Below are 13861 nucleotides of genomic sequence, written 5' to 3'. Positions count from 1 at the left end.
TTGTGCGTGTTTGGGCTTCCCTAGGGCAGAGTCATTTCCCTTAGAGTGTTCCAGAACATAAATAGGGGCTACTATGTAAAGACCATTTTCATAAATTATTTTTTCCTAATGTTGATATGATTACATTTGTAACTTTAGTATTAAAACTAAACTTTTCACTTAGACTCAAATTATCCTTTAGTATTGCATAAACATAGTAGATAGGACATTAACAGAAATTTTCTCCTAGTAGCCATTGCACAGAAATAGGACTCTATAGACTTTTGCTCTTTTATGCATAATACCCATTGTGAGGCGCAAGAACTAGAAGACTCCACTGTTTGTCTCGCGAGCCACACCCTGATCCTGTCTGTCAGGGAGATGTCTTCGGACAAGCCTGGACCAGAGCTAGCAAGAGCGGATGGGCCACAGAGGGCATTCTAAGTGCTTAGACTGATTGCATTTTTCTAAAATACGCTGATTTGATTTTCTTAACTTTTTGATGGATGTAGAAAGTGAGATATGAAGGAGATAGGTTTAACATTTTCTTAACATAAAATGAAAACGTTGAGAATAAGATATGACATTTTACCATGGATAACATCATTAGAGTTTACTGTTGTGAAGAGTAATGTACAGAGTTCAGATATGGGTAAAACAATTGTCTTTGGTTTTTGAAGAGTTTATAATCTAAGGGCCTAGCCAGGGCAAATCAGTAAAAACAAAAGGCATAGAAATCTATGTCATGGTTAGGAAAAATGCAACTTAAAATAAACTAACAGAAAAGGAGCATAGTTTCTTCTGTCTTTCAGTGGCAGAAATACATGGGTCACTAATCATAACTGTGCCATTCAGTCAACAAATCTACTGAGTACCTACTGGATGCCAGTGGTCTAGGCACTGAGAATGCAATAGTGGGAAAACCCTGCACTCTTGGAATATAACATACATCCCTCTGCTGTCCCTTTTGTGTGCCAGGCGCTGGGAGCACAGAGGGGGATGTTTCTCAGCCTTAATATCACAGTCCCAGAGGCAGACAGACTTAGAAACACTCAAGTGCAATAATACAATATACTAAATAGAGGAACCATTACTCAGATAATAAGTCATTGGAGGGAGACATTTATTTAAGAGTATATTTTCTGGATGCTCAGAAAATATATATGGTACAGGACTTTAATGTAACTCGTTGTTTCAGTTTTGAGATTGACAGGTTATCTCTGTGGCCTAAGGAAGGTGTTAGAACATCTCTGCTGGGCTTCTGTTTATGTGTCCCATTGGATGGTGTTGCTTCCGCCATTCTGAATAATTCATTCTTTTATTTGTTCTGTGTTTAAAGATGCCCTCTAAGAATAACAGATAGAGAACTTAGTTTTATGGACCCCACTTGATGATTGCAAGATTCTCCTGTCCTTTGGTGTGGGCATACTAAGTAAAAGGCATCTTTTAACAATAATGCCATATCACAGTTAGTTTGGTTGGTTGTTTTGTACACAACCAAGGTGCTAATTACTGCCAGGAGAAAGGCGGATCAATTCTACCACAGTCTAGTCTTCATTACCAGGTCACACTCTTTTGGTCACATAACCATCACCAATCTTTTTAGCTAGACATATATGTCTGCCAGAGTTTTATCCAGTATGTATCAAAGGAAGACTGAAGTATCATAACATGGCTCATTCCAACCTTTTTTTTCAATGGACTTCAAACAGTTCCTTTAAACAGTGTTTGATCTCTTTTTTTTTTTTCTGGTAAAGTTCCACAAACCAAATAAAAATACAACAATTCTAATTTTACATAAGGCATTTGTAGCTGTTCCTTAGTCCTCACAATTATTTTTGAAAACAAAACATGTGTCTTGGTTATGAGAAACAGCTGCCACCTGAAAAGGAGGTGCCTGGGGCTGCTTTTTGCTTTCGGCATCAGATCAAGGTTTCCATTCTTTTCCCAATAACTTTCCTCATTGGATTAAAATGACATGATGAAAACCATTCCATAATAAATGATGATTTCTTCCATTACTGTTTTATTAGTGTGCTGGTAGAAACAAAAGCTTTATTTGGTCAGGGTTGTGTTCAGTTTTTTCTTCTTTAAATGATTGGGATTTAAATATCAGGTCTCTTGGCCTTTGCACTGAATGAGCAAACGTAATGATGGGCAAAATTCTTGGTGCCTTAGCACGTGTCAACACAGTGCACCAAACTATGCTAGTGGTACCAGTGGTCACTGTATTCTTCACCACCAGTGCATGCGCAGTTAAGGATGTTATTGACGTAGAAGTAGACATACAATCCAGCTGTCTCCTATTATGCTAGACATCGATTTGCCGGAATGTGAAATAATGCCAATTTCCTTGCTTTTTTTGTTTTAGAAAATGTAGTTATTTTTAATAAAAATATGTTTACTTATGTTAACATCTAATGGGTTTATTGTTATATTTTAAGATGAAGTAATAAATTTAGCTTCTAAACATTTCTCAGATTTAATTTTTAATACAGTGAATATAAAATAGAACCTACATAAACAAAACGTCTTTGAGATTCTCAATACATTTTCACAGCAGTGTTCAGAGCATGAAGAGGCCATGGGGCCAAAAAGTTTAGAATTTCTTTTCTACAGTGTTATGCAGGAAAAACCAGGAAAAAGTTTTGTAAAAAGTGGAGAAAATCCGGAGGGATCACCATCTAGTATTATGACAAATCTGTGTAAGCAAATGAAACATTGGTTGGGATGTCATTCTGGCCTTTGTATTGGGAGTTCCTGACATCTTGCTAAGGTATAATTCGGATTATGGAGATATTAATGTATAATTCAGGAAAATAATTTAAGTGAGCCAATGTAGCATAGTGTGAAGTTGTGGAAATCGGGGTCAGAATGCCCGAATTGGAATCCTACCTTCACCATATGCTATTTGTGTAATCACTGGGCAAATTATTTTATTTCATCATTTCTCAGTTTCTTCATTTATAAAATAGAAATAAAAATATTGTTTGAGTTATTGCTTAGCTGAATGGCTATAGGGGTTGGATGAAACAACAGATGTAAAATAATTAGAAGTGTGACGGCATCATAGTAATCATTCATTAAATATTATCCGTTATTTTGCTTCTTCCTATCCAATACCTTCTCCCACTTATGTTCCTCTCATTGCTTTCAGTTTCTAATATTTTAGTTGATCCCTTAATTAATAAAAACAATGCCCTCTTTTATTTTTTATTGCTGAGATAGTTCTTCTGTAATGCAGTCAAAACAGGCATGTAGGTACACTACAGGAAGTTTTTAAGATGTCAGTAACTGGGCTTCCCTGGTGGTGCAGTGGTTGGGAATCCATCTGCCAATGCAGGGGACATGGGTTCGATCCCTGGACCAGGAAGATCCCACATGCCTCAGAGCAACTAAGCCCGAGTGCCACAACTACTGAGCCTGCGCTGTAGAGCCTGCGAGCCACAACTACTGAAGCCTGCGTGCCTAGAGCCCATGCTCCGCAACAAGAGGCCTGCGCACCGCAAGGAAGAGTGGCCCCCGCTGGCAGCGGCTAGAGAAAGCCCATGTGCAGCAATGAAGACCCAACGCAGCCAAAAATAAATAAATAAAATTTAAAAAAACAAAAAACAAAAAAACTCTCAGCTACCACGCTACCAGAAAAACTAGTAGTCACATGAATAGACTCACAAACACACAAAGAAAGAAAGAAAGAAAGAGAGAAAGAAAAAGATGTCAGTAACTAATGCTTCAGATAAACAAACCTGGACATTTCCAACATGCTGATTCCAATAAAACAACATCATGTAAAATAGGCCTAGGGAAGTAGCACACACACACCAACTTAATAAGCAGAGAGACCGTGCTTCATACTTAAATCCTTAATTTCTTTTAATGTTCATAAATCTTTAGAAATAGGTTAGGGCCTTGAGACATTTTTCTTGGGTTAGGGAGTTTTTGGAAACAATCCAGGATTTATAGAAGAGGAACATTCTTCAACAGTGGCAAGGATAAAAAGATTAACATCGCAAACAGGGATTTTGTAAAGAAGGCTTTGCATGTTAGGATTTACATTAAACAAACTAGCTATGTGTTTACCATTTTACGTCTTTACTCCCCCTGTTCTTTTTAGCCCTTTTACTCCTACTGTCCTAGTGTCCTCACCTGGGCAGAATCAAATGTTTTGCTTGTAAGAAATAAACACTTTGCCTTACTTTATACCAGAGGAGGTGTATCAGGAGAGAAAACAATCCAAGGGAAGAATCTTTATAAAACTGACCTTTTGACATGAGTCTTTCAATTTGTTTTGCTTCATGGAATTTGCCCACAACCAACCTTTCATGCATAAAAACTTCTGCTACTTTACAGGAATGAGAGAAAAACAAGATTTTGTGCATTATGAGGAGAACAGATCTGACTTCAGAGATTCATGGTAAGATTTGCCACAGTTCATTCCACAGATAGGTTGCATTCATACCTATGCAATCCCATAAAGACAAAAGGAGCTCTTAATAAAGCAGGCCAGCTGTACAGACATTGTGGGCTAAATGTAGGGGTCGACAGACATGTGTTATTTTTTGCTATTAATATATTAGAAGGCAAGGTGGGTTCAGATACATTTTTGAAAGAGTTCTGTGCCCCAATCCATTCACTCTCTCAAGTGAATTTAGGCCTTAGACCACTTCCAGATTTCTAAGGAGAAAAATAAGAGTGTATTCCAAAGTCATCTCCACTGGTATTATAAATCCAAATTCTGGAGGATCAGTTTCCTTGCCTTAGACTTACTAGTTTAGTTAGTCTTCCTACTGTCTAGTTAGTGGAAGAATAAGACCAAATCATATGAGATTTATTACGTAAGCTTTCTTCTAAGGATGCTAAAATATTGTTTTCATTGTTAATTGATTATTCCACAGAAGGACTTTTAAAATTCCTTTTGCTTGAACCTTATTCCTTGCTTTTATTTCCTGATGTTTAGATGTTTAATGTCTGTCATCTGTTTCTTACTCCTTTTTTGTATATTTCTTTTTCTTTGACCAGTTCTCTACCCTCCCTTCATATTCATTTATTTATACTGATTCTAATTTTGCCATCTATTTTTATACCCTAAGTGCTGGCCAAGCTTCTTTCTTTTCCTCTAATCTAATCCATTAAGAAAGTATAATATTTAGTGGTAGTTAGTTTAGGTACAGAATTGCATTACAAATGCATTACAACATTATAAAATGTTTTCCTCCAAATTAGGAAAGAGAGGGGTAAGGTTTAAGATTGGGAAAATATTAGAAATTGTTTCATTTAAGTGCCAATGGAAGAAAATTTCTTTCAGAATCTGAATAATGGTGGCTTTCTAATTTTCTAACATTTCTCAATAGTGTAAGTATTTGAATCCTGACACCCATTTTGTATTTGAGAGTTTAATAAGCAAATAATCAAAACTTAGTCATAAAGAATTTATATTCCTAGTAACTAATGAGTATTCAATAAATGTTTGAACTGAACTGAATTGTTTGTTGAAGTAAGAAAAGAAATTCCACAGGGTCAGTCTTCAAGTATACTACTCTATCAGAGCTCTGGTTCAAGGTTCAATTGCAAATACTTGAGCTCAAATGGAATGATTAATGGCTCTCATTGCATAAACAAATAAGCTAGGAATGCTGAACTATCACTTTAGGTACTCGCCTTAAAACCTATGAAAATAATGACCTGAAAGACTCTGTTGAAATTTTCTTACTTGGTTATTGTTTACATGTTACATCAAATGAATTAAAGAACATTTTCTTGATTATGACTTTCTGATTACAAAATATTGAAATATTTGTTTTTGTCTAAAATATTTGAAGATATAGTTTTCAATCCTTGTTAATACAAAGCTCTCTGAAATGGTTTTAAGCAAATTTATTTTTAAAAAAAAGTCCGTGGTCTCAGGACATTTCTCCTCTAGGATGCAATTACAGCAATCCTTTGTCACTAAAAGTGAGGGGCTGAGATAGAAGCTTTATATAAAAGCACTAACATTGTCATTTAATGCATGCCTGGTATCAGAAAGAGTTCAGTCAGAGAAGCAGAAGCAGTAGGAGATATATACTAAGACAATTATTGCAAGGAATTGGCTTATGTAGTTGTGGGGATGGTAGGCAAGGCCCACATCGATAGGGCAGGCTGTCAGGACAGGCAGGCTGGAACTCTGGAGCGGAAGCTGCTGTCAACAGGTAGAGTTTCTTCTTTATGTAAGCTTCAGCTCTGCTCTTAAGGCCTTTCAACTGATTGAATCAGGCCCACCCAGATTATTTACTTAATGTCGACTGATTATGAACTTTAATCACATCTACAAAATACTTTCACAGCAACAACTAGATTAATGTTTGGTTGAATAATTGGGCATTGTAGCTCAGCCAAGTAGACCCATCAAAAGATGATTACACCCAGAAATACTTCAGTTTACTTTTAATGACCTGCCCCTTATTTATTGCCTTTTAGTGTGTTTTATTGTCCTTTTGCCTTTTTATAGTTCTATATTGGGTATTGATTTAAAAATGTAAGTTTTTTTTTTCAGAAGGGCTTATTTTTCCCAATTAGGAACAGTTGTGGAAAGCCTGCTCTCTCTACTCATAATACTATAACCCAGCTAGATAGCATGACCATTAACTCAGAATACATTCTTAAGTCTCTACTGAAGCCTTATGTCCCATTAGTCACTTTACAAGTGGAAATAAATACAGAGTCGGTAACTGCTTTCTTGAGATTTATAACAAGAAAAAAAGTGAATATAAATACATACCTAAACTTAATAAATAAAATTTATCTCATACTTTTATAAAAGGATTTATGTGTATATTTAAAGAGTAATGAAGAAAGACTTGTATCCATTATATGTTTCTAGGAAGCATCTGGAGCTTATATTGTAAGTGGTCATCTAAAGTCATTCTGTCCTCAACCTTTATTGACTATTTACAATGTAGAGAAGTGGGCTCAAGATGTTCGGGAATTTATAGACTAACTGGAAAGACAGATTGTATTCATTGGAAAGATAAATAAGAATGAACTCAAAGCCACATGCAAACAAGTCCAAGAAGAGATTTCTTATGTGATCATGAGGTTGTATTTGCAGTCATGGTAAGACTTGAACAGCATAACAGTAAGTAATGCAAACACACAGAGCTGTTTTGTTTGTTTTCAACTATAAAACATGCCATCTTCTTAGCAATATTAGAGGGCATTTATAATAAGCATTATTGTATCTACTGGTGGTGAGAATCGTCCAAGGGCAGAAGGTCAAAATTGTTACCCCCCCATCAACTGTCAGCTAAGCACATTACAAAGGTTAGGACAAAAATCTTCTACACCAGTAGCATTCGTACCACAGTCCATTTGAGATCTCTGTGTCTCAGGAATTTGCTTCGAAATTCAAGACATTCTCATACAGCAGTTACTCAGTGGAGTCTATGATCTATTTTAATTCATGTAAGCACTGTTTTTATTAAGCAATTACTAATGCCTCATGCTTCACAAATTACACTCTGTTCCATTTTTAACTTGCCCCCAACACACACACACATAAACACACACACACACGCATGTAGCATTTATACATGATTCTTCCTCCGTTTTCCACATGACTTCCTCATAATCCCTGTATCTTCCTCCTTATATAGCACTCTGCTGAAATCTCATTTCTTCCATAAAGTATTTACTGTGAAGTCTGTATATAGCATTGTTCTATTATAAGGGTTTTATATTTGGTATATTATATTTGGTATTAATTTTATTTTGGTTTGGTGACTATATATATAAATATAGTTATGTGCATTCTTTCTCTGATAAAAATAATAAGTGGTTTTTTAAAATAATTAATTAATTAATTAATTAATTTTTGGCTGTGTTGGGTCTTCGTTTCTGTGCGAGGGCTTTCTCCAGTTGCGGCAAGCGGGGACCGCTCTTCACCGCAGTGAGCGGGCCTCTCACCATCGCGGCCTCTCTTGTTGCGGAGCACAGGCTCCAAACGTGCAGGCTCAGTAGTTGTGGCTCACGGGCCCAGCTGCTCCGCGGCATGTGGGATCTTCCCAGACCAGGGCTCGAACCCGTTGTCCCCTGCATTGGCAGGCGGATTCTTAACCACTGCGCCACCAGGGAAGCCCAAAAATAATAAGTGTTTTTGGTGATGACGTTTTGGTATCTATTCCATGCTAAAAGTACTACTGTATTTACAGGGAAACTATTATCGCAGAATTTATGATTAGCTTGTGTATTGCTTGTGTATGTATTTAAATACCATTACCTTTGGGCAGAGACTGGATTTCCTGTATACTTGATATTGCAGGTTATAAATTAATATATAAGAATGTAGACACCAATGATGATTAATATCAATTTCTATACATGGAAAGAAGAGGGAACTTTTTGGGGGGGTGACAGAAATATTTGGTTAGAGTGTGGGTTACCTGGATGTATATATTTGTCAAAGTTCATCAAAAATTACATTTGGATTTTTGCATTTCACTACATATAAACTACACCTTAGTAAAAACTTATAAATATAAAAGAGTGAGATACTGGAGTTGTTAAAGCAGAAAGGAGAGAAATCTTATCTGAATGTGTATTATTGAGGTGTTCCCAACTTTGCCATGGACCAAATTTGGAGAAACACTGGAAAGGAATTTTTCGATTAAAGTGGTGTGGCTTCTCAGTCCCCCATGCCGGCTTTGTTTTACTCTAAAAGTTTATTTGCTCTTGTCAACAGCAATATCAAATGGGGCTTTCTAAGTAGAGGAGATACATCCAGGATATGATGGAGGAATGAAAATTGGGTCCATGGGTTTTGATGTTTAGAATATGTTTATTTCATAAATAATATTTTTCAAAAGCATGGTGTCTAGTTGGCTGCATATAAAATCTAGTAAAATAGACATTTATAATGAGAAAGTATGCTTATAAAAATATGAATTTCTTACATTTGAAAATATTTTTATTAACATCCAAAACTAGGGCAGAGACATGTTTGCCAAGAACATTTATAGCTAGAAGACATCATTTATCTTTATCCCTCTGCCTAGAATACTTTCTTCTCACTTTTCCTTCTGGCAAGTCCTTAATCATTCTTAAAGACACAGAAAATATTACTTTTTCTGTTAAATATCTTCTGTTTTCCCTGAGGTAGCCACATCTTTCCTCCCCTCCAAATTCCCTCATCTTTATCAGAGAGCACATGTCATGTTTGTATGTAATTATGTTGGATCACCTTTGTTTCCCCAATTAAACAGCAAATTCTCAAAGGTAGACTGTATCCTACTTACCTCTTGTGTTACTACAGTTCTGTATATTGTGCTTGCGACACAGCAGATGGTTTAAAATATCTGTTAAGTTAATGAAAATTTTAGTTGAAAATATATTAAGGATGATTTTTACATTCTTTCTATCAACCAGCATTGACCAAAATAGAATGCCGCAAAACGATACATTTCTTGTGAAAGAGCTTGACATAAAAGGAGAAAGTGGTTGTTTGGCTCTTGAGTCAGACTGTAAAAGAGCTCTTGATTGATAATTCAGTTCAAACACATATATTTCTCATGGTAAAAATATACCCTCTAAAAATATGTCATCTCGTTCTCTTGCCATCCTCCCCCTTGAACTCTGTGCTCTAAATCACCAGACTGAATTCAGAGGCTCTCATTCTTTCCTATGCTTGACATGCTCTTCTCTGCTTAGGAAACATCCGCCCATCTTCAAGACTAAAGTTAAATGTCTTCTCTTTTATAAATCCTTACTAGTCTACTCTGGATTAGTTATCTGTATCTTCCTCTAACAGCCAGGAGTACTTGGATACATTTTTATAACAGCCTTGTCATTTGTGTTTATTTAGTTATTCATTACTACTATCAGATGGTATCTCAAGGCTCAACAAATATTTGTTATGATTTTTTTTTTTCCACACTGTGTGGCATGCGGGACCTTAGTTCCCCAGCCAGAGATCAAACCTGTGCCCGCTGCACTGAGAGCACGGAGTCTTAACCACTGGACCTCCAGGGAAGTCCCTGTTATGATTTGAAGAAAAGAGTTGATGGGCACTGGTTTCTACTCTCAATATGCAAACTAAATAACTAAGAGATAAAATTCACAGCAAGGTGAATTCCCTCTCAATCTATATGAGCCTAAAAAAAAGCAAGAGATAAAACTTGAATATGATTATATAAACTAATGCTGATTGTTCTTTGGATTATAAAACCTTATCAATTTATTGTTGTATCACCAGGGCCTAGAACTGTACTTGATATATTATAGCACAAATCAATAAATAGTCATTGAATTAATAAATATGTATGGCAGGTTATATCTGAGATTCTTAGGGATGATTTGTGTCATGATCTTGTTTGACATATTCCCATGACATGCAAATGGGTGTAATGTCTACGTGGCTGTCAGTTCTACCACTAGCCTGAAAATTTCACATGGGGGGGCACCATGCTTAGCTAAGTATTGACTCTCCAGCACTTATAGATGTTCATTAACTATTTTTTGAATATCGTTAAAGGCTGAAGTCCTAAGCATTTGCAGAATAGGGTATTATTTTGACGTAAAAGAAAAAAGTCCTACTTATATCTTTTATGGCAGTTATATAAATTTTCTTTTTAATAATGATTGGATTCATTAATAATCAAATTAATGAGCCCATTAAATGGTTTATTTGACATATTGAGGTAGGGATAATAATATTTTTAATCAAATATCTTGATATTCATATAATAAAATAAAACATGATATTTATATGTGTTATCTATAAGTAAATGTTTAAAACTTTTAGAAGTTGGGAGTTAATTCAGTTCATCCAGAAAAATGTTTTTGTATAGCTCAATATAGTGCTCATACATTCTTATGATTGAGTTAGAGAAAGGAATTTACTCAGTGACAAATTTTACATTCAGAATTGCAAAGAAAACCCCCCTCAAACCAAAATCAAAAATGTTACCTTTATCTTGAATGTTTTGAGTTTTCCTCTAATACGGATGTCATGGATAAATGTTATCTACACCTATTATGGCTATGCGTTCTTAAAAAAAATTGTTCTCTTGTTGATTCTGCTTTTAATTAACTTCACTGGAAAATAAGAAAGTTTCCATTTTGATTTTTCTGATCTAAGGAAGAAAGGAGAGGATCATATGGCTATATCTGGTAAGATCAGAAAGGAGAAATATGTTGAGGATAATTTAAAATATTTGTACCATATAGCCTTTGATCTGTTGGAGTAAAGAAATCTGTTAAATTTAAATAAATTTATCTAAAATAGTGAATTTTAACTCTTCTGTGGAAAGGTAAGAGCAATCAGGTTTTGATTCTGAACATCTTGGATGACGACGGTAGAATCTAGAGCTTTGGGATGGCTTTGGCTGACTTATTATTAAGAATATAAAATCCCTTCAGGTGAGTAAGTCCATGTCCCCATGTTCCATAATGAACACATTAATCTAGATCAGCACTGTCCAATACAACTTTCTGTGATGATGGAAATATTCTGTGTGTGATATACATACCCCTGTGTTCATTGCAGCATTACTCACAATAGCCAAGATATGGAAGCAACCTAAGTGTTCATCAACAGATGAATGGAAAAAGAAGATGTGATACACACACACACACACACACACACACACACACACAGGAATACTACTCAGCCATTAAAAGAAAGAAATCTTGCCATTTGCAACAACATGGATGGACGTAGAAGGTATTATGCTAAGTGAAATAAGTCAGAAGGAGAAAGACAAAAAGAATATGATTTCACATATATGTGGAATCTAAAAACCAAAACAAATGAACAAATAGAACAGAAACAGAGTCATAGACACGGAGAACAAACAGGTGGTTGCCAGGGAGAGGGTGATGAGGGGATAAGAGAAATGTGTTAAGAGGCACAAACTTCCAGTTACAAAATAAATTAAGTCGCAGGTATGGTATGTACAGTGTGGGGAATGCATATAGTCAGTAATAATATACTATGTTTGTGTGGTGACAGATGGTAACTAGACTTATCATTTTGCCTAGAAGGACAAAGAGAATAAGCCAGTTAGCGTTTTCTCAGAGTCAACTGGGTTAAGTGGTGGGAGATTTTTCTTTCCTTACACGGGTTTTTCACCGCAGCCCCAGTTTTCATTTTCAGTGGCTCACTGCCTTGCCAGTGGAGCCCGGTGTCTGGCCTCACATTCTCCCCCAGCTCTGCCTTTGTGGAAGACATCCTTGCCCTCTGCCTGGGTGGACGAAGAGCGGCTGCTCAGCTGCGTAGGGTGAGAGACAGAATCCGGGGGATAACTGCTCCTTTTGTGAACAGTTAGCCGAGCTTAGTTTTATTCTTAACTGCATCTTTACTTTCAGGTACATGGTCCCTCCAATTTCTGTGCTTTTTTGGGCTTCTGCAGCTCAGGTGGCCTTGCTGCTGGCCTTTCTCTGCTGCCAACTCAGGTCCAGGCTCCCTCTACTCTGTTAAGTTCGTTCACTGGCTTTCCAGCTTCCAAAATTTGACTGCTGCCACAGCTTCTCTACCATTTGTTCTTGGGCACTTATGCTCTTAAAAAAATCCCTTTATCATCATTTTCGTGAGTTTCAGGAGGGAATAGAAGAAAACACCTGTATTCAATCTACCGTGTTTCTCTCCTGTATTTTTCATAGTCATTCAGTTAACCCTATATGTTATCTCATCAAGGACTCCTGCCTGGGCTTTAACCATGTTGAGTCTGGACCTCTGTCATCATTTTCCCAGCTCCCTACCTTTTTCTTCTATCTGATTCATTGACATGCCCCTTTCTCAAGTGAATTTGGGCTATGCTCTTCCTTATAGAATGTCTCAGTGGGCTCCTAATTGACTTAAAGATAAAATTCTACTTAATGAACTCAGACATTATAATCCCTGCTTCTGGATACATTGGCTCATTGTCATTAAAAAGAAAGAGAGAAAACAGGATTATTAGTTGCAATAGCCAAGGGGAAAGATTGTGGCCTCAGAATCTACGCCTCCCTTCTCTCGTATATTCCATATAGTTTTCAGGTTTCACTGCAGTGAACTTTTGTAATTCTGTCACTTAAGTTGTATTTACTACCACCAAATAGCTAACCAAAACCTATTCAATTAATTTAACATTTTAGAAATCAGAGTTACAGAATACATTATTTTCACTGACTATTTTTTTTATAACTGAAATAGAAATGAAGCAGGTTTATCGATGACTGTCTAAAAGAAATAACTCAAATTTGGTTAAATTTTTACATTATAAGTGTCGACTAAAAAATTAAATGCACAACTTAAAATTTGAGTTATGTTTTACTTGGCGAAAATTTTTATGACTTCAAGCCCGGGAGGCAACATCTCAAGTAACCCTGAAAGAACTGCTCTGAAGAGGTGAAGGGAGAGCTCGGTTACATAGGAGTTTTGCAACAAAGGGCAGGTAGTAGGAACAAAAGATTACTGTTAATTAAAGAAAACTAGAAATTTCAAGTTAAGGAATTTAGTGCTTTTCTATGTGTGGGAAGATGCAAGAGTCTGGGCTCACTGAAATCATCCCTTTGATATGCACTTCAGCTATCTGGGGCCAATATCCTGTGTTTTCCCATCCTGAGTTTCCTCAGGGCTCACTGTGGGGAGTGGCTGAAGTCTGATGGCTGCTAGATGGCAGGTATTGTTTGTTTCCTTCCTGAGTTCCCTTAGGGCTCACCAGCTTACCTTCAGTGATGGCTGTAATCACTGATGACTGCGACATCCTTTGTTTAGTGATATGGCAGGCAATATTCCATTTCTCATAAGGTATTTTATATTTTTTAGAGGGCAATAAATTCAAATCAAATGTAAAATACCTATCATCTGTAGTTGTGATAACTATTTAATAACAATATATGGATTAAAGGCTTTCTTATCCCCAAATCC

The sequence above is a fragment of the Eschrichtius robustus genome, chromosome 18, assembly GCF_028021215.1.
Source record: "Eschrichtius robustus isolate mEscRob2 chromosome 18, mEscRob2.pri, whole genome shotgun sequence".
Taxonomy (NCBI): Eukaryota; Metazoa; Chordata; class Mammalia; order Artiodactyla; family Eschrichtiidae; genus Eschrichtius; species Eschrichtius robustus.
Note: the sequence above shows the minus strand (reverse complement) of the source record.